The 18,956-nt window shown below is 43.6% G+C and overlaps 1 protein-coding gene across 4 annotated transcripts in view; it reads left to right on the plus strand.

Annotated features, from left to right (window-relative positions):
• The first annotated feature begins 339 nt into the window (after positions 1–339).
• The window catches only part of LOC133559717 (zinc finger MIZ domain-containing protein 1-like), a 493,896-nt gene continuing 475,279 nt past the window's right edge, over positions 340–18,956 (plus strand). For all 4 annotated transcript variants that reach the window (XM_061911751.1, XM_061911754.1, XM_061911753.1 and 1 more), the window contains exon 1: positions 340–617. The gene's annotated coding sequence lies outside the window, so the exon portion shown is untranslated. The remainder of the gene's footprint in view (positions 618–18,956) is intronic.

Genomic DNA, 18,956 nt, shown 5'->3' on the forward strand with positions numbered 1-18,956 from the left:
ACTTGTCCAGGGTGTACCCCGCCTTCCGCCCGATTGTAGCTGAGATAGGCGCCAGCGCCCCCCGCGACCCCAAAAAGGGAATAAGCGGTAGAAAATGGATGGATGGATGGACATCTCATGGGTAAGCCACCTGGTGGCAAGGCGAGGTACTGCCTCACTTGCCTCCCCCACTGCTATGATCACATTTAAAATACTAATAATTTTACTAATCGTAAAAAAAATGTTTTACCATAACATGGTGATTGTGTTCCCACAGTGGCTGCGAAAGGTGGGTGTGGATCCAGGCAGGCAGTCCGCGGCCAGACTCCTCCTCGGAGGCTTGCGTGCAGGAGTCCGGCGCACATTTTCCTCCTCACCGCCGAGCACGGCGCTCTCTCCCCGGCGGTGGTAACTGAATAGCCGTGTAATCTGACACTTCAACTTGCCGTGGCTCCACGGTAGTTGCTTCAGTCAATCAGTCAGTCAGCGGCACCGTGGGCTCGGTGGAGGAAGCCCCCCGAACACGAGGAGGCTTTTTTTTGTTTTTTTTTTCTCGAAAAAAAAAAAAAATCCAAATCGGGGAGGAGACAACAATACTCGCGGGCGGGAATCGCGTCTTCGGATCCCCGGAGCTGGAAGTAAGTTTGCCGCCTTGTTGTGTTAGCTGGAGCGGGGCTTCGCGTGCTCGCTGGCCGGGGGTTGAAGCGGCTAACAATAGGCTGACCTCCCCGGAACCTTTACGCGGGTGGGGAAGCCGGGAGAGTCCGAGGCGGGCGTGCGGGCGAGCTGCAGCCCGGGGAAGGGAGGCTGCGGAGCGGCTTTGTGCGGTCTAGTCCGCCGCGGTCGGAGCTCCGCGTGCTGGCGTCGCCTCGCCCGGGTGCAAAATGTGTCATTATACGCCTACCTGTTGTAAAGCGGGCCCGTAATAGCGTGTCTGTGGTGCAATAATAACAATAAGGCATTGTCAGTGTCATTTGTCACCTTGAGTTGCACCCACAGGATTGGATCCATTCAGCCTGAGACCTTTAATGCTAGTCCTGCGGGCTTGCAGGTTAATGTGCGTGGATGATAGTGTGGATCAGCCCCCACTTAACAGATGGATACACGAACCCCGTTTCCATATGAGTTGGGAAATTGTGTTAAATGTAAATATAAAGGGAATGCAATGATTTGCAAATCCGGTTCAACCCATATTCAGTTGAATATGCTACAAAGACAACATATTCAATGTTTTTTTTTTGTAAATAATCATTAACTTTAGAATTTGATGCCAGCAACACGTGACAAAGAAGTTGGGAAAGGTGGCGATAAATACTGATAAAGTTGAGGAATGCTCATCAAACACTTATTTGGGACATCCCACAGGTGTGCAGGCTGATTGGGAACAGGTGGGTGCCATGATTGGGTATAAAAACAGCTTCCCCCCAAAAAATGCTCAGTCGTTCACAAGAAAGGATGGGGCGAGGTACACCCCTTTGTCCACAACTGCGTGAGCAAATAGTCAAACAGTTTAAGAACAACGTTTCTCAAAGTGCAACTGCGAGAAATTTAAGGATTTCAACATCTAGGGTCCATAATATCATCAAAAGGTTCAGAGAATCTGGAGAAATCACTCCACGTAAGCGGCATGGCCGGAAACCAACATTGAATGACCGTGACCTTCCATCCCTCAGATGGCACTGTATCAAAAACCGAGATTGTTTTATTATTTTTGTTGGTAAAAAAAAAGTTGATGTAACACAGCGGTGAACATGCCCTTTCCCAACTACTTTGGCACGTGTTGCCCCAATGAAATTCTATGCTAATTATTTAAGTTTATGAATTTGAACATCAAATATGTTGTTTTTGTAGTGCATTCAATTAGATATGGGTTACAAAAGGATTTGCAAATCATTGTATTCCGTTTATATTTACATCTAACACAATTTCCCAACTCATATGGAAACGGGGTTTGTAAATATAAACAGAATACAATGATTTGCAAATCCTTTTCAACCCATATTCAGTTGAATATGCTACAAAGACAACATATTCAATGTTTTTTTTTGTAAATAATCATTAACTTTAGAATTTGATGCCAGCAACACGTGACAAAGAAGTTGGGAAAGGTGGTGATAAATACTGATAAAGTTGAGGAATGCTCATCAAACACTTATTGGTAACAGGTGAGTGCGATGATTGGGTATGAAAACAGCTTCCCCCCCAAAAATGCTCAGTCTTTCACAAGAAAGGATGGGGCGAGGTACACCCCTTTGTCCACAACTGCGTGAGCAAATAGTCAAACAGTTTAAGAACAAGGTTTCTCAAAGTGCAACTGCGAGAAATTTAAGGATTTCAACACCAAAAGGTTCAGAGAATCTGAAGAAATCACTCCACGTAAGCGGCATGGCCGGAAACCAACATTGAATGACCGAGACCTTCGATCCCTCAAAAACTGTATCAAAAACCGACATCGTTTTATTATTTTCGTTGTTAAAAGAAAAGGTGATGTAACACAGTGGTGAACATGCCCTTTCCCAACTACTTTGGCACATGTTGCAGCCATGAAATTCTATGTTAATTATTTAAGTTTATGAATTTGAACATCAAATATGTTGTTTTTGTAGTGCATTCAATTAGATATGGGTTACAAAAGGATTTGCAAATCATTGTATTCCGTTTATATTTACATCTAACACAATTTCCCAACTCATATGGAAACGGGGTTTGTAAATGTAAACAGAATACAATGATTTGCAAATCCTTTTCAACCCATATTCAGTTGAATATGCTACAAAGACAACATATTCAATGTTTTTTTTTTGTAAATAATCATTAACTTTAGAATTTGATGCCAGCAACACGTGACAAAGAAGTTGGGAAAGGTGGCGATAAATACTGATAAAGTTGAGGAATGCTCATCAAACACTTATTGGTAACAGGTGAGTGCCATGATTGGGTATAAAAACAGCTTCCCCCCAAAAAATGCTCAGTCTTTCACAAGAAAGGATGGGGCGAGGTACACACCTTTGTCCACAACTGCGTGAGCAAATAGTCAAACAGTTTAAGAACAACTTTTCTCAAAGTGCAACTGCGAGAAATTTAGGGATTTCAACATCTACGGTCCATAATATCATCAAAAGGTTCAGAGAATATGAAGAAATCACTCCACGTAAGCGGCATGGCTGGAAACCAACATTGAATGACCGTGACCTTCGATCCCTCAGATGGCACTGTATCAAAAACCGAGATTTTTTATTATTTTTGTTGGTAAAAGAAAAGGTGATGTAACACAGTGGTGAACATACCCTTTCCCAACTACTTTGGCACTTGTTGCAGCCATGAAATTCTATGTTAATTATTTAAGTTTATGAATTTGAACATTAAATATGTTGTTTTTTGTAGTGCATTCAGTTAGATATGGGTTGAAAAGGATTTGCAAATCATTGTATTCCGTTTATATTTACATCTAACACAATTTCCCAACTCATATGGAAACGGGGTTTGTAATAAGCAACATGCTTTAAGGATCAAATATAATGAATGTTATATTAACAATAAACATGCAAGTAAACTTTAGAGCAGTGTTTTGTCCTGGTTACAAATTCAACTGATGGCCCCCAAAGGCCAAATTTGGAAGACACAATACCGGCCCCTGAGTTCAGTTCAAAACTTGGGAGTCAAACATTTTTGCAGCAAATTCCTAAAAACACTACAGTGCTCCTGTTGTACAGAGCAGGGGTTCATCATTCCATCCATCTTCTTCCGCTTATCCGAGGTCGGGTCGCGGGGGCAGCAGCCTAAGCAGGGAAGCCCAGACATCCCTCTCCTCAGCCACTTCGTCTAGCTCTTCCCGGGGGATCCCGAGGCGTTCCCAGGCCAGCCGGGAGACATAGTCTTCCCAATGTGTCCTGGGTCTTCCCCGTGGCCTCCTACCGGTTGGACGTGCCCTAAACACCTCCCTAGGGAGGCGTTCTGGTGGCATCCTGACCAGATGCCCGAACCACCTCATCTGGCTCCTCTCGATGTGAAGGAGCAGCGGCTTTACTTTGAGTTCCTCCCGGATGGCAGAGCTTCTCACCCTATCTCTAAGGGAGAGACCTGGAAACTCATTTGGGCCGCTTGTACCCGTGATCTCGGGTCATTTCGGTGATTTCGGTCATGACCCAAAGCTCATGACCATAGGTGAGGATGGGAACGTAGATCGACCGGTAAATTGAGAGCTTTGCCTTCCGGCTCAGCTCCTTCTTCACCACAACGGATCGGTACAACGTCCGCATTACTGAAGACGCCGCACCGATCCGCCTGTCGATCTCACGATCCACTCTTCCCTCACTCGTGAACAAGACTCCTAGGTACTTGAACTCCTCCACTTGGGGCAGGGTCTCCTCCCCAACCCGGAGATGGCACTCCACCCTTTTCCAGGCGAGAACCATGGACTCGGACTTGGAGGTGCTGATTCTTATTCCGGTCGCTTCCCACTCGGCTGCGAACCGATCCAGTGAGAGCTGAAGATCAGATGAAGCCATCAGGACCACATCATCTGCAAAAAGCAGAGACCTAATCCTGCGGTCACCAAACCGGAACCCCTCAACGCCTTGACTGCGCCTAGAAATTCTGTCCATAAAAGAGCAGGGGTGTCAAACTCATTTTATCCCAGGGCCAGCATGGAGGAAAATCTATTCCCACGCTGGTAAAATAATGGCATGATAACTTAAAAATAAAGACAAATTGAAAAATTGTATTCATTGACAAAAAATAGAACAAGTACGTTATAAGAATGTACACATAACAAATAATCCTCTTGGCGAAACACTTCAAGTTGGTGGAAAACTCTGAGGGGAAAAAATGGGGGCCATTTCCAAAACACCATGATCCTAGACTACGTCTCGGTGTTTTTACAAAGCCATTAAACTTTAAGCACTTCCCGTTCAGCATTATCATGTTGGCAGTTCACTAAAGACGTGTTTGGAAAAGCAAAGGAGTGTTTCCTCAACCCACCACATTGGTGCCATCCACAACTGCCACGACACATTCATTTACCACCATTCAAATATTATAATAAAAAAACATGATTAAAATGACACCATAATAGCAGAATTACAAGTAATAATATAACTACAAACGGGGCTTCACGGTGGCAGAGGGGTTAGTGCGTCTGCCTGCAGTCCTGGGTTCAATCCAGGCTCGGGATCTTTCTCTGTGGAGTTTGCATGTTCTCCCCGTGAATGCGTGGGTTCCCTCCGGGTACTCCGGCTTCCTCCCACTTCCAAAGACATGCACCTGGGGATAGGTTGATTGGCAACACTAAATTGGCCCTAGTGTGCGAATGTGAGTGTGAATGTTGTCTGTCTATCTGTGTTGGCCCTGCGATGAGGTGGCGACTTGTCCAGGGTGTACGCCGCCTTCCGCCCGATTGTAGCTGAGATAGGCGCCAGCGCCCCCCGCAACCCCAAGAGGGAATAAGCGGTAGAAAATGGATGGATAACTACAAACGTAACCAATGTGAACGTGGTAGATCTAATCATAAAATGAAATAGAACAAACAACAAATGTAGAAACACACATTTTTACAATGGAGTTCAGGGTGCACATCGTGCCGCCAACGAACTACGAGCGCTGCACAGAAATCTAACTCCAGAGATGATGTTTACTTTGCATTTTGCCGTTTCATTGTTTTTAACTGTTGAGTGGGTAATTTAAATCATTAGTCTGTCGCCAGCCACAATTGACGCTGATTGGCGTAGCGGCAGTCAAATAGATGGCGCTTAAGGTCAGCTGACACATCATCTTTGAAAAGTGTCATGTGTGACGTGGGTTAGCAGTTTCTTTCATTGAAAAATTGCAGCTCATGTTATACTTTAAACTTATTTTGCGGGTCGTGGGCCGGATTAAACCTGTTTATGGGCCTGATATGGATCCCGGACCGTAGGTTTGACACCCCTGCACAAGGATGAAATAAGGGAGACCTCCTCCAAGGTGTGATAGCGTGGATCAGCCCCCACTCGACAGATGGATATAATAAGCAACATGCTTTAAGGATCAAATGGAAGAAATATCCTACTAACAAGGACCATGCAAGTATACTTAAGAGAAGTGTTTTGTCCTGGTTATAAATTCAACTGATGGCTCTTGGGCCAAATCCGAATGACACAATACTGTGTTCAGTTCAAAACTTGGGAGACGAACATTTTTGCAGAAAATTCCTAGAAACACTAGAGTTCTCCTGTTGTATAGAACAGTGTTTTTCATCTTGTTTTGAGCCAAGGCACATATTTTTCATTGAAAAAATCCCGATGTACACCACCGGGAGAAAACAAAAAAAAATGAAAGCTCAGCAGCCGTTATTGACGATAAAAAGTTGTTCCGGCAATTGTTGGATCACTACAGTCCTTGTCTCAAAGTAGGTGTGCTGTCACGACCTGCTACATCACGCTGTGACTTATTTGGAGTTGTTTTTTTTTTTTCCTGTTAGTTCTTGACTTGTGCTCCAATTTTGGTGGCTTTACCCTCGGTGTCATGTCTTCCTTGAGCGCTATTTCCTGCACCTGCTTTGTTTTAGCAATCATGACTATTTCAGTTCTCTTGACTTTATCTTTTTTTGTGTGCACATTGTTGATCCTCAAGTCATGTACTGACGTACTTTGTGGACGCCATCTGCTCCACACACTGTAAGTCTTTTCTGTCGTTCAGCATTCTGTTTTTGTTTACTTTGTAGCCACTTCAGTTTTAGTTTCGTTCTTCATAGCCTTTCCTAAGCTTCAATGCCTTTTCTTAGCGGCAGTTGCCTTCTGTTTATTTTTGGTTTAAGCATTGGATACCTTTTTACCTGCACACTGCCTCCAGCATATTGTAATCATGACAATAGCAATTAGCTACCTGCTGCCACCTACTGATATGGAAGAGTATTAGCACAGACACGCAACAACGACACACTAGTACCCTGAGATACAGTGGTTGAAAAACCCTGGCATAGAGCAGGGGTCTCAAACTCATTTTAGCTCAGGAGTTGGTGGGCGGCCGAGGGTAAAGTCTGCTCTGTTGGTTGCTTTGTTGGGTCTGCTCCTGTCTCTGGCCATGCTCCCCCCAACCCTAGCGTGGAACTCCATTGTCATATGGAGGAAAATCTATTTCCAAGTGGGCCGGAATGGTAAAATCATGGCATGATAACTTAAAAATAAAGACAACTCCAGGTTGTTTAATTTGTTTAACTTTGGCCAGAAATAGAACAAGCACATTATTGAAAACGTAAAAATCACAAATAATCCTCTAGACTATCAGAATCAGAAATACTTTAATAATACTTTAAGGGGAAATTAAGATTTTTAGCACAATCCCATTTAATAGTATTATGTATACTATTATATGTATAGTATTTATATAGGTGTGTGTATATGATGGACATATGTGTATTTTGGGGTATATGCATTTGTGTATGTATATGTGTATGTATGTATGTGTATGTAGATATATATATATATATATGTATATGTATGTATATATATATATAAATTGTATATATGTGTGTGTATATATATACATATGTATATATGTAAGTGTGTGTGAATTTAAATGTATTATATATAGATAATATATAGCATCTACACAGCAACCACTGAACTGAATTGTATTATATATATTATTGTATTATATATTGTAAATATATATTGTATATGTATAGGAGGTGGGACCTAATAAGTTTACTTCTTCCCACTCGCTTTTGAGCCAATCTTGACATCTACAAAAGATTAGTCACATGTAAGGTTTTCACTGTAGGTGTAAAAATAATGTATTTATATATTTCTTGTGTATTTTATGTCATTCTCTTGTTTTGTTTGCATGGCTCAAAATAAACCATTCATTCATTCATTCATTCAAGAGCAGACAAACATTACAGGGAGACCGAACAGCATCGCTGACGGGTCCGACAATTTCCAAAAAAAAGTGAGACACAGGTAGACGATTTGAGAAAACAATAATTATGTCTAAACCTGGGTCCAGACTGAGGCCAAAGGAAAAAAAAACTAATAGCCATAGCACACACACACATGCGTGTAAGAGGGAAACGTCAAAGAACAATAAGGACATTAAAGACATTAAATGAGCAGAGCTGATGTGTGTGTGTATGTGTATATGTGTTTATATATATATATATATATATACACACACACACACACACACACACACACACACACACACACACACACACACACACACACACACACACACACACACACACACACACACACACACACACACACACACACTATAGTTGTTGCCTATGTGGAGTTCCACGCCTTTGTCAGCTAGGGTGCGGGGGAGCATGGCCAGAGACAGGAGCAGACCCAACAAAGCAACCAACAGAGCCGACTTTACCCTCGGCCGCCCACCAACTCTCGGCCAGTGTCCAGTACGCATGGAATTGCGAGGATACGTGTGAGTTGACCGAGGACAACACACTTAAAATTAGTTAATATATCTTAGTAAATTGGTGCAGTTTCAAAAACACAATGAGCTCAGACTTAGTGTCAGTGTATCTACAAAGCCAGGATTAAACTTTAAGTCAGTCTTTCTGGGATTGAAATGCTTTCTCAAATACCTCCTTTGTCACATAGTGCTAACTCAACAAAACGGAGGTAAAAACTATTCAAAAGGTTTAAGTTCACTTTTCTCGTGTTTGACAGACATTTTGGGGCAACAAGGGTGCAAATGTGTTCGAAGCAGAAGACATAAAATGGCAGGTTTTAAGTTTCATGTGGGTGGAGGAGGAGGAGCCACAGTCCCCTTTTACTGTATACCTCTTGCTTGCCTAACAGATTTGCTATTGTGACATCCAGTGGACACATTCAGAACAACAGTTTCTTTTGTTAAAAGAAAAAAGCAGCTCATTTTAATACTGGGCAAACTGATCAAGCGGGACGGATAAAACCTGTTTGTGGGCCTGATCCGGCACTTAGACCGCAGGTTTATGGACTACTGTAAACAGGCATGGCGCGGTTGGGAGAGTGGCCGTGCTAGCAACCTTAGGATTCCTGGTTCAATCCCTAGCTTCTACCAACCTAGTCACGTCCATTGTGTCATTGAGCAAGATACTTCACCCTGGCTCCTGATGGCCCCTGGTTAACGCCTTGCATGGCAGCTCCCTCCATCAGTGTGTGAATGTGTGTGTGAATGTGGAAATAGCGTCAAAGCGCTTTGGGTACCTTGAAGGTAGAAAAGGGCTCTACAAGTATAACCCATAAACACATTGTCAGACCCTCATATTGACATTTTAACCTTGCTAGCAAACCTAGAACACTGGGGTCCACAGGTGTGATACACATAACTGAAGGCCTAAAGGCCTACTGGAACCCACTACTACCGACCACACAGTCTGATAGTTTATATATCAACGATGAAATATTAACATTGCAACACATGCCAATACGGCCGCTTTAGTTTACTAAATTGCAACTTTAAATTTCGCGCCGAAGTATCCTGCTGAAACGTCTCGGTATGATGTGACGTCACGCATTGTAGAGGACATTTCGTTCCAGCATCGTTCCCAGCTATAAGTCGTCTGTTTTCATCGCATAATTCCACAGTATTCTGGACGACTGTGTTGCTGAATCTTTTGCAATTTGTTCAATGAATAATGGAGACGTCAAAGAAGAAAGCTGTAGGTGGGAAGCGATGTATTGCGGCCGCTTCTAGCAATACAAACACAGCCGGTGTTTCATTGTTTACATTCCCGAAAGATGACGGTGAAGCTTTACTATGGAACAGAGCGGTCAAGCGAACACGGTCGGATTGGACCACACACACAAAGTACAGTGTTTTATGCAGCGATCATTTCGAAAGATTGTGTTTCGAAGAGGGTACCTTGCGAAGGGCACCACCCGTCAACTGGTGCTGAAGAAAGGTGCGGGGCCGACCTTCAGGTTGTACAGGTACGACCATATAATCTCACTAAAACACTAGTAACACAATAAGCAGATAAGGGATTTTCCAGAATGATCCTAGTAAATGTGTCTAATAACATCTGAATCGCTCCCACTGTATAGTCTTTTTTTAAAATTTTTCTAGTCCTTCACTCTCTTTCCTCATCCACAAATCTTTCATCCTCGCTCGAATTAAGGGGGAAATCGTCGCTTTCTTGGTCCGAATCGCTCTCGCTGCTAGTGGCCATGATTGTAAACAATGTTCAGATGTGAGGAGCTCCACAACCCGTGACATCACACGCACACATCGTCTGCTACTTCCGGTACAGGCGAGGCTTTTTTATCAGCACCAAAAGTTGCAAACTTTATCGTGGATGTTCTCTACTAAATCCTTTCAGCAAAAATATGGCAATATCGCGAAATGATCAAGTATGACACATAGAATGGACCTGCTATCCCCGTTTAAATAAGAAAATCTCATTTCAGTAGGTTTTTTTGGCAGTTACACATTTTTTTTTTGCCTCCGGAATGTGATTCATGTAACTCAGGTGTTGCCACATAGCTTGTTTACTTCAGATGCAGTCAGTAGTCATTTTAGTAGTGTTGTTCCTCAGGGTTTCACTCTAGGTCCTGTCTTGTTCATTATTTGGGGTATTTTCAACCGGTAGCCCGCAAGTTCTCTTAACCTTCGTCTTGTGTTAGGGCCGTTTTAGTTTTTAAATGCATAAAAACACCACATACATTTATTTTTCTGCATCAAAGCTTTTTGACTTTGTCAGGAACGTCTTTGTCAACAAAATAAAACATTTACATTTTTTTCACTAAATTATAAAATGCTCTGGTCGAAATTATGCCCTTGGTGTTGTTAGGGTCGGTTTTGACCCGGTTATAAAAAATAAGATGATAAAGCAATGATAAGAGCCAAAACTGAACACACTGACAGCCAGCTCCTCTCCCAATCATGTGAGCTTTAGTGGATTCTCATTTTACCTTGTTATCCTGTACAAAAACAAACAAAAGACAGACACTAAAAGTGTCACTTTTTGCCACTCTGATTTAGTTTTTTTATTAGTTTTGGAACTAGTAATCTATTTCTCTTGGTTTCATTTGCTTGATTGGTTGTTGTTGGATTTCTGTTGCTGAAAAAAATACTATTTAGCCTTTTTCTTGAAGTAAATATATATGGGTCGAAATTGACCCGTAACACCATAGATGTTACTATAGTTAAAATTCTTAAAATAAAAAAATAAATAAAACACATTTATTTAAGAGATGTGTTCTAATACCCCTTAGTAATAGTTAGGTAACACAACAACCTTTTTTTTTTATTTATATGATTCTCTTGAGGTTCGTTATACCATTTTTCAAAATTAAAATCGAGGGGTATACTGACAAAAAAAAGGCCCAATGGCCCAAACCAAAAATATTAAAACCAATATTTTCAAGGATAAGGAAGCCTAACGAGGTAACCAAGAGACGAGAAACAAATTGGATGATAGATAATTGTTTTTAGTGTATTTTACAGCTGATTTAAGACATGGGTCAAAACCGACCCGTTAACATAAGAGATGCTAACAGAAAGCTAACACGAGAGGAAGGTTAAAAAAAACTTGGGACTCGCCATTTTTGCAGCAACAACGCTACAGCGCTGTCTTGGACTGTTTTTGTTTGTTTTGCAGACAGTCCTGAGAAACAGCAGAGCCCTACTTTAACTCTGACAAATAGACCAAAAATCAAGAATCTACTGGTTCTGCGGGATATACACAATAAGAACAATAGTCCAGGGCCCCCTGGTCTTTTGCTTTCTGAATATGTGTCCCTTTAAACCAGGGGTGTCAAACTGGGAGGTAATGGCTCCCATTTTTGTAGTCTTTGGCATGACTAGGCCGGGGTTTGAACTCACAACTCAATTGTGTGGTGGAGTGGGTGGGCAGGATTGTCCTTGATGGCGAGCAGTTTGTCCAGTCTCTTCCTGTCCCTTACTGACACAAATGGTATTATACGGTATTAGCTTTCACTGTTATGCTGATGACACCCAACTCTACATGCCCCTAAAGCTGACCAACACGCCGGACTGTAGTCAGTTGGAAGCGTGTCTTAATGAAATTAAACAATGGATGTCCGCTAATTTTTTGCAACTTAATGCCAAAAAAACGGAAATGTTGATTATCGGTCCTGCTAGACACCGACCTCTATTTAATAATACAACTTTAACATTTGACAACCAAATAATAAAACAAGGTGACTCGGTAAAAAATCTGGGTATTATCTTCGACCCAACTCTCTCCTTTGAGTCACACATTAAAAGCGTTACTAAAACGGCCTTCTTTCATCTCCGTAATATCGCTAAAATTCGCTCCATTTTGTCCACTAAAGACGCCGAGATCATTATCCATGCGTTTGTTACGTCACGTCTCGATTACTGTAACGTATTATTTTCGGGTCTACCCATGTCTAGCATTAAAAGATTGGTAAAAAATGCGGCTGCTAGATTTTGACAAGAACAAGAAAGTTTGATCACATTACGCCTGTACTGTATATACCTTTATATACATATATACATACATATATACCTATACTGTATATACCTTTATATACATATATACATACATATATACCTATACTGGCTCACCTGCACTGGCTTCCTGTGCACTTAAGATGTGACTTTAAGGTTTTACTACTTACGTATAAAATACTACACGGTCTAGCTCCATCCTATCTTGCCGATTGTATTGTACCATATGTCCCGGCAAGAAATCTGCGTTCAAAAGACTCCGGCTTATTAGTGATTCCTAGAGCCCAAAAAAAGTCTGCGGGCTATAGAGCGTTTTCCGTTCGGGCTCCAGTACTCTGGAATGCCCTCCCGGTAACAGTTCGAGATGCTACCTCAGTAGAAGCATTTAAGTCTCACCTTAAAACTCATCTGTATACTCTAGCCTTTAAATAGACCTCCTTTTTAGACCAGTTGATCTGCCGCTTCTTTTCTTTCTCCTATGTCCCCTCCTCCCTTGTGGAGGGGGTCCGGTCCGATGACCATGGATGAAGTACTGGCTGTCCAGAGTCGAGACCCAGGATGGACCGCTCGTCGGGACCCAGGATGGACCGCTCGCCTGTATCGGTTGGGGACGTCTCTACGCTGCTGATCCGCTTGAGATGGTTTCCTGTGGACGGGACTCTCGCTGCTGTCTTGGATCCGCTTGAACTGAACTCTCGCGGCTGTGTTGGAGCCACTATGGATTGAACTTTCACAGTATCATGTTAGACCCGCTCGACATCCATTGCTTTCGGTCCCCTAGAGGGGGGGGGGGGGGTTGCCCACATCTGAGGTCCTCTCCAAGGTTTCTCATAGTCAGCATTGTCACTGGCGTCCCACAGGATGTGAATTCTCCCTGCCCACTGGGTGTGAGTTTTCCTTGCCCTTTTGTGGGTTCTTCCGAGGATGTTGTAGTCGTAATGATTTGTGCAGTCCTTTGAGACATTTGTGATTTGGGGCTATATAAATAAACATTGATTGATTCATTGAAACTGCGTGCCAATGGTTTGGCCGGCTTTCCGGATCAGTTTGCCAATCCGGTTTACCGTATTTCCTTGAATTGCCGCAGCCTTGAATTACTGCCGGGTCAAACTCGCTTCCCAAAATAATTAGCGCATGCTTAGTATTACCGCTATTCAGTAGGATTTAAGGTCCAAGTTTACATCACACTCAAATTTTTACCGCATGCCTTTGGTAAGTGCCGGAGTGAGAAGAGGTTTTAAAATGATAACCGCATGTGTTGCGATCCAATTCATGGATCGTTTGTTGTTTACTTTTCTGTATGTTTGATCACGTTTTGGACTCTGCCGTTCCCCTGAGTTAGTTTATACTCGTCACCATGGCAACGTAATCGTTTCACCTGCGCCGGTCGTTAATTATTGCGGTGTATTTAAGAGCGCCTGCTACCTCAGTTCCTCCTGGACGTTTTGCTCGCTTAAAGCAACTGTTATGTTGTCTATTCTTGTTTCCCTGTTGTTTGTTCCACGCTAAGTTTAGCTTGGCCTCCGAACGCTGAACTCTGCCTCTCGTGGCCTTTAGCTTCCCGTGCTAAAGCACACCTTTGTTTTGCTCCTTTGTCAAGTGTTACTTTGGTTATTTATATTAAAATCTGCTCCTACCTTCATTCCTGCCTGCTCCAGTCCTTCGGCATCCAAGATGCGACCCAATCGTAACAGCATGCTTACTTTTACCGCATGCCTTTGGTAAGTGCCGGAGTGAGAAGAGGTTTTAAAATGATAACCGCATGTGTTGCGATCCACTTCATGGATCGATTGTTGTTTACTTTTCCGTATGTTTGATCACGTTTTGGACTCTGCCGTTCCCCCGAGTTAGTTTGTACTCGTCACCATGGCAACGTAATTGTTTCACCTGCACCAGTCGTTAATTATTGCGGTGTATTTAAGAGCGCCTGCTACCTCAGTTCCTCCTGGACGTTTTGCTCGCTTAAGGCAACTGTTATGTTGTCTATTCTTGTTTCCCTGTTGTTTGTTCCACGCTAAGTTTAGCTTAGCCTCCGCGCGCTCGGCTCGCGCTACTTCGAACGCTGAACTCTGCCTCTCGTAGCCTTTAGCTTCCCGTGCTAAGGCACACCTTTGTTTTGCTCCTTTGTCAAGTGTTACTTTGGTTATTTATATTAAAATCTGCTCCTACCTTCATCCCTGCCTGCTCCAGTCGATGCGACCCAATCGTAACAGCATGCTTACTTTTACCGCATGCCTTTGGTAAGTGCCGGAGTGAGAAGAGGTTTTAAAATGATAACCGCATGTGTTGCGATCCACTTCATGGATCGTTTGTTGTTTACTTTTCTGTATGTTTGATCACGTTTTGGACTCTGCCGTTTCCCTGAGTTGAACACTTCCTAGTTTATACTCGTCACCATGGCAACATAATTGTTTCACCTGCAACGGTCGTTAATTATTGCGGTGTATTTAAGACCGCCTGCTACCTCAGTTCCTCCTGGACGTTTTGCTCGCTTAAAGCAACTGTTATGTTGTCTATTCTTGTTTCCCTGTTGTTTGTTCCACGCTAAGTTTAGCTTAGCCTCCGCGCGCTCGGCTCGCGCTACTTCGAACGCTGAATTCTGCCTCTCGTAGCCTTTAGCTTCCCGCGCTAAGGCACACCTTTGTTTTGCTCCTTTGTCAAGTGTTACTTTGGTTATTTCTATTAAAATCTGCTCCTACCTTCATTCCTGCCTGCTCCAATCCTTCGGCATCCAAGATGCGACCCAATCGGAACAGCATGCTTACTTTTACCGCATGCCTTTGGTAAGTGCCGGAGAGAGAAGAGGTTTTAAAAATGATAACCGCATGTGTTGCGATCCACTTCATGGATCGTTTGTTGTTTACTTTTCTGTATGTTTCATCACGTTTTGGACTCTGCCGTTCCCCCGAGTTAGTTTATACTCGTCACCATGGCAACGTAATTGTTTCACCTGCACCGGTCGTTAATTATTGCGGTGTATTTAAGACCGCCTGCTACCTCAGTTCCTCCTGGACGTTTTGCTCGCTTAAGGCGACTGTTATGTTGTCTATTCTTGTTTCCCTGTTGTTTGTTCCACGCTAAGTTTAGCTTAGCCTCCGCGCGCTCGGCTCGCGCTACTTCGAATGCTGAACTCTGCCTCTCGTAGCCTTTAGCTTCCCGCGCTAAGGCACACCTTTGTTTTGCTCCTTTGTCAAGTGTTACTTTGGTTATTTCTATTAAAATCTGCTCCTACCTTCATTCCTGCCTGCTCCAGTCGATGCGACCCAATTGTAACAGCATGCTTACTTTTACCGCATGCCTTTGGTAAGTGCCGGAGTGAGAAGAGGTTTTAAAATGATAACCGCATGTGTTGCGATCCACTTCATGGATCGATTGTTGTTTACTTTTCTGTATGTTTGATCACGTTTTGGACTCTGCCGTTCCCCCGAGTTAGTTTATACTCGTCACCATGGCAACGTAATTGTTTCACCTGCACCGGTCGTTAATTATTGCGGTGTATTCAAGACCGACTGCTACCTCAGTTCCTCCTGGACGTTTTTCTCGCTTAAGGCGACTGTTATGTTGTCTATTCTTGTTTCCCTGTTGTTTGTTCCACGCTAAGTTTAGCTTAGCCGCCGCGCGCTCGGCTCGCGCTACTTCGAACGCTGAACTCTGCCTCTCGTAGCGTTTAGCTTCCCGCGCTAAGGCACACCTTTGTTTTGCCCCTTTGTCAAGTGTTACTTTGGTTATTTCTATTAAAATCTGCTCCTACCTTCATTCCTGCCTGCTCCAGTCCTTCGTAACAGCATGCTTACTTTTACCGCATGCCTTTGGTAAGCGCAGGAGTGAAAAGAGGTTTTGAATTAATCAGCGCCCCGGCGGCAATTCAAGGAAATACGCTAAGTCCCTTTTTGCTGGTGCTGCTCCCCCCAACAAAACATTGCCACAACAGACCTTTTTTATGCAGATTTCCCACAATCCCCGCGATTATTTTTGGAAAACCGCATCACGGTAACTCGTAAACAAACGGCGATGAACACATCATCTCCTTGGCAGCGGCACTTATCGAAACGAGACAACGCACAGGTGCGAGTCCCTGCACGACATGTCGGTGCACATGTGGAGAAACACCTGGATGCCTCGGCACTGAATCACTCGCAGCAGCGGTGAGCACATTTGTCCAAGCTGTTGGATTCCCTCGGCCTTAAGTCTGCAGGATCCTCCCTATTAAATTCCTCTTGTCTGGATGGGAGGCCAGCCGGGGCAGAGTGCTCGGGGGTGGGGGGACTAGCACCCATTCATTCATTCCTGTCTCCGAACATTAGAAATACAAGCAGAAGGTGGCTTTGCTTGTCTTTTTTTTCCGGCAGCGGCTCAACAAAAGCACAGCAACCTCCTGCCTTGCCAGCTTTTATTGCAGCAGCGTTGCACCGGATTGCAGGTGTCCAAGGCTTGCATCTTGGAGAGCGTGTAAACAAGCTTTTTGGAAGCGGGGGTGGGGGAAGTGCACCCCCTCCAGTGTACTTGGTAATTGATGATGTAATGAATTGGTTTCAGCAGCAACACTTTAACGAGCCTTGTTTTTGTTTTGGTCCTCGCCCGACATGAAGTCATTGTGAATTATTGTGAATTATATTTATATAGCGCTTTTCTCAAGTGACTCAAAGCGCTTTACACAGTGACACCCGATATCTAAGTTACATTTAAACCAGGAGGCAAGGGAGTCCGCAGCTGCCTCTTTAACAGGCGCAGGAGGAACGACGCAAGCTCTCCGCTCATGTCTACGGTAAGAGCCGATTAACGGCGTGGCGCAGTGGGGAGAGTGGCCGTGCGCAACCCGAGCGTCCCTGGTTCAAATCCCACCTAGTACCAACCTCGTCACGTCCGTTGTGTCCTGAGCAAGACACTTCACCCTTGCTCCTGATGGGTGCTGGTTGGCGCCTTGCATGGCAGCTCCCTCCATCAGTGTGTGAATGTGTGTGTGAATGGGTAAATGTGGAAGTAGTGTCAAAGCGCTTTGAGTACCTTGAAGGTAGAAAAGCGCTATACAAGTACAACCCATTTATTTATTATTTATAATTACCAGCATTTTCTCACCGAAACCTGCCGGTTGACATGTGGGAGGGAACCATGTTCCCTTGACCGCTCCGTTCCATAGTAAAGCTTCACCGTCATCTTTCGGGAATGTAAACAATGAAACACCGGCTGTGTTTGTGTTGCTAGAGGCGGCCGCAATACACCGCTTCCCACCTACAGCTTTCTTCTTTGACGTCTCCATTATTCATCGAACAAATTGCAAAAGATTCCATAATACTGCGGAATTATGCGATGAAAAGAGACGACTAATAGCTGTGAACGGAACGGTGCCTGAACACAAAGTCCTCTACAATGCGTGACATCACGCGCACCCGTCATATGATTTTGTTCTAAATGTAAAACACTTCCTTGTGGTCTACATACAGTAACATGTAATGGTGGTTCGGTGGTTAAAATGTTGCATAGATTATGTTTTACAGTGGCCAATCCTTTTCACCTGTCCGTAACACACACACACACATGCCGCAAAATAAGCCCTTGACCGCTCCGTTCCATAGTAAAGCTTCACCGTCATCTTTCGGGAATGTAAACAATGAAACACCGGCTGTGTTTGTGTTGCTAAAGGCGGCCGCAATACACCGCTTCCCACCTACAGCTTTCTTCTTTGACGTCTCCATTATTCATCGAACGAATTGCAAAAGATTCCATAATACCGCGGAATTATGCGATGAAAAGAGACGACTAATGGCTGTGAACGGAACGGTGCCTGAACACAAAGTCCTCTACAATGCGTGACATCACGCGCACCCGTCATATGATTTTGTTCTAAATGTAAAACACTTCCTTGTGGTCTACATACAGTAACATGTAATGGTGGTTCGGTGGTTAAAATGTTGCATAGATTATGTTTTACAGTCCTTAACACACACACACACATGCCGCAAAATAAGCTAACGTTACGCTAAAAGCTAATTAGCCTTCACCTCAAGGCCTGCGAGCGAGTTGAGCTGCCGCTTGTGTTTCTAGAACGTCAACGGACCGTTGACGGGGAACCCTGTGAAGGTGCACCAGATTATAAGGCGCATGAAAGGAGTCATATATATATATACTTTTTTTCTAAATGTAAAGTACTTCCTTGTGGTCTACATAAGTCATGGCAAGAAAAAAAAAGCACGCTTGCTCCGAGCAGGTAACCCGATAAATCACGGAGGAAAGAGGCCATCTGCAACTGTTTGAAACTTGGAAGTGCGTGTGTTTATGTGTGCGTTTGCTTTCCTTCTGTTGTCCCTCCCGGGGCCTCTCTCTCTATCTCTCTCTCTCTCTCTCTCTCTCTCTCTCTCTCTCTCTCTCTAGCCAGCCAGTAAATCAGCCAGGCGGGCTGTGAGGCAAGACAGAAGAGTGTCTGATTCACTAAAGAGTAGGGATGCACCGAAATGAAAATTTGTAGCCGAAGCCGAATAAAATTTAAACGCTTGGCCGAATACCGAATAATGAATGCAGTTTTTCACAATTTTTTTAATATTGCATAAATAGCCTAGAATAAATAT

Source organism: Nerophis ophidion, linkage group LG09 (genome assembly GCF_033978795.1).
Source record: "Nerophis ophidion isolate RoL-2023_Sa linkage group LG09, RoL_Noph_v1.0, whole genome shotgun sequence".
NCBI classification, from domain to species: Eukaryota; Metazoa; Chordata; class Actinopteri; order Syngnathiformes; family Syngnathidae; genus Nerophis; species Nerophis ophidion.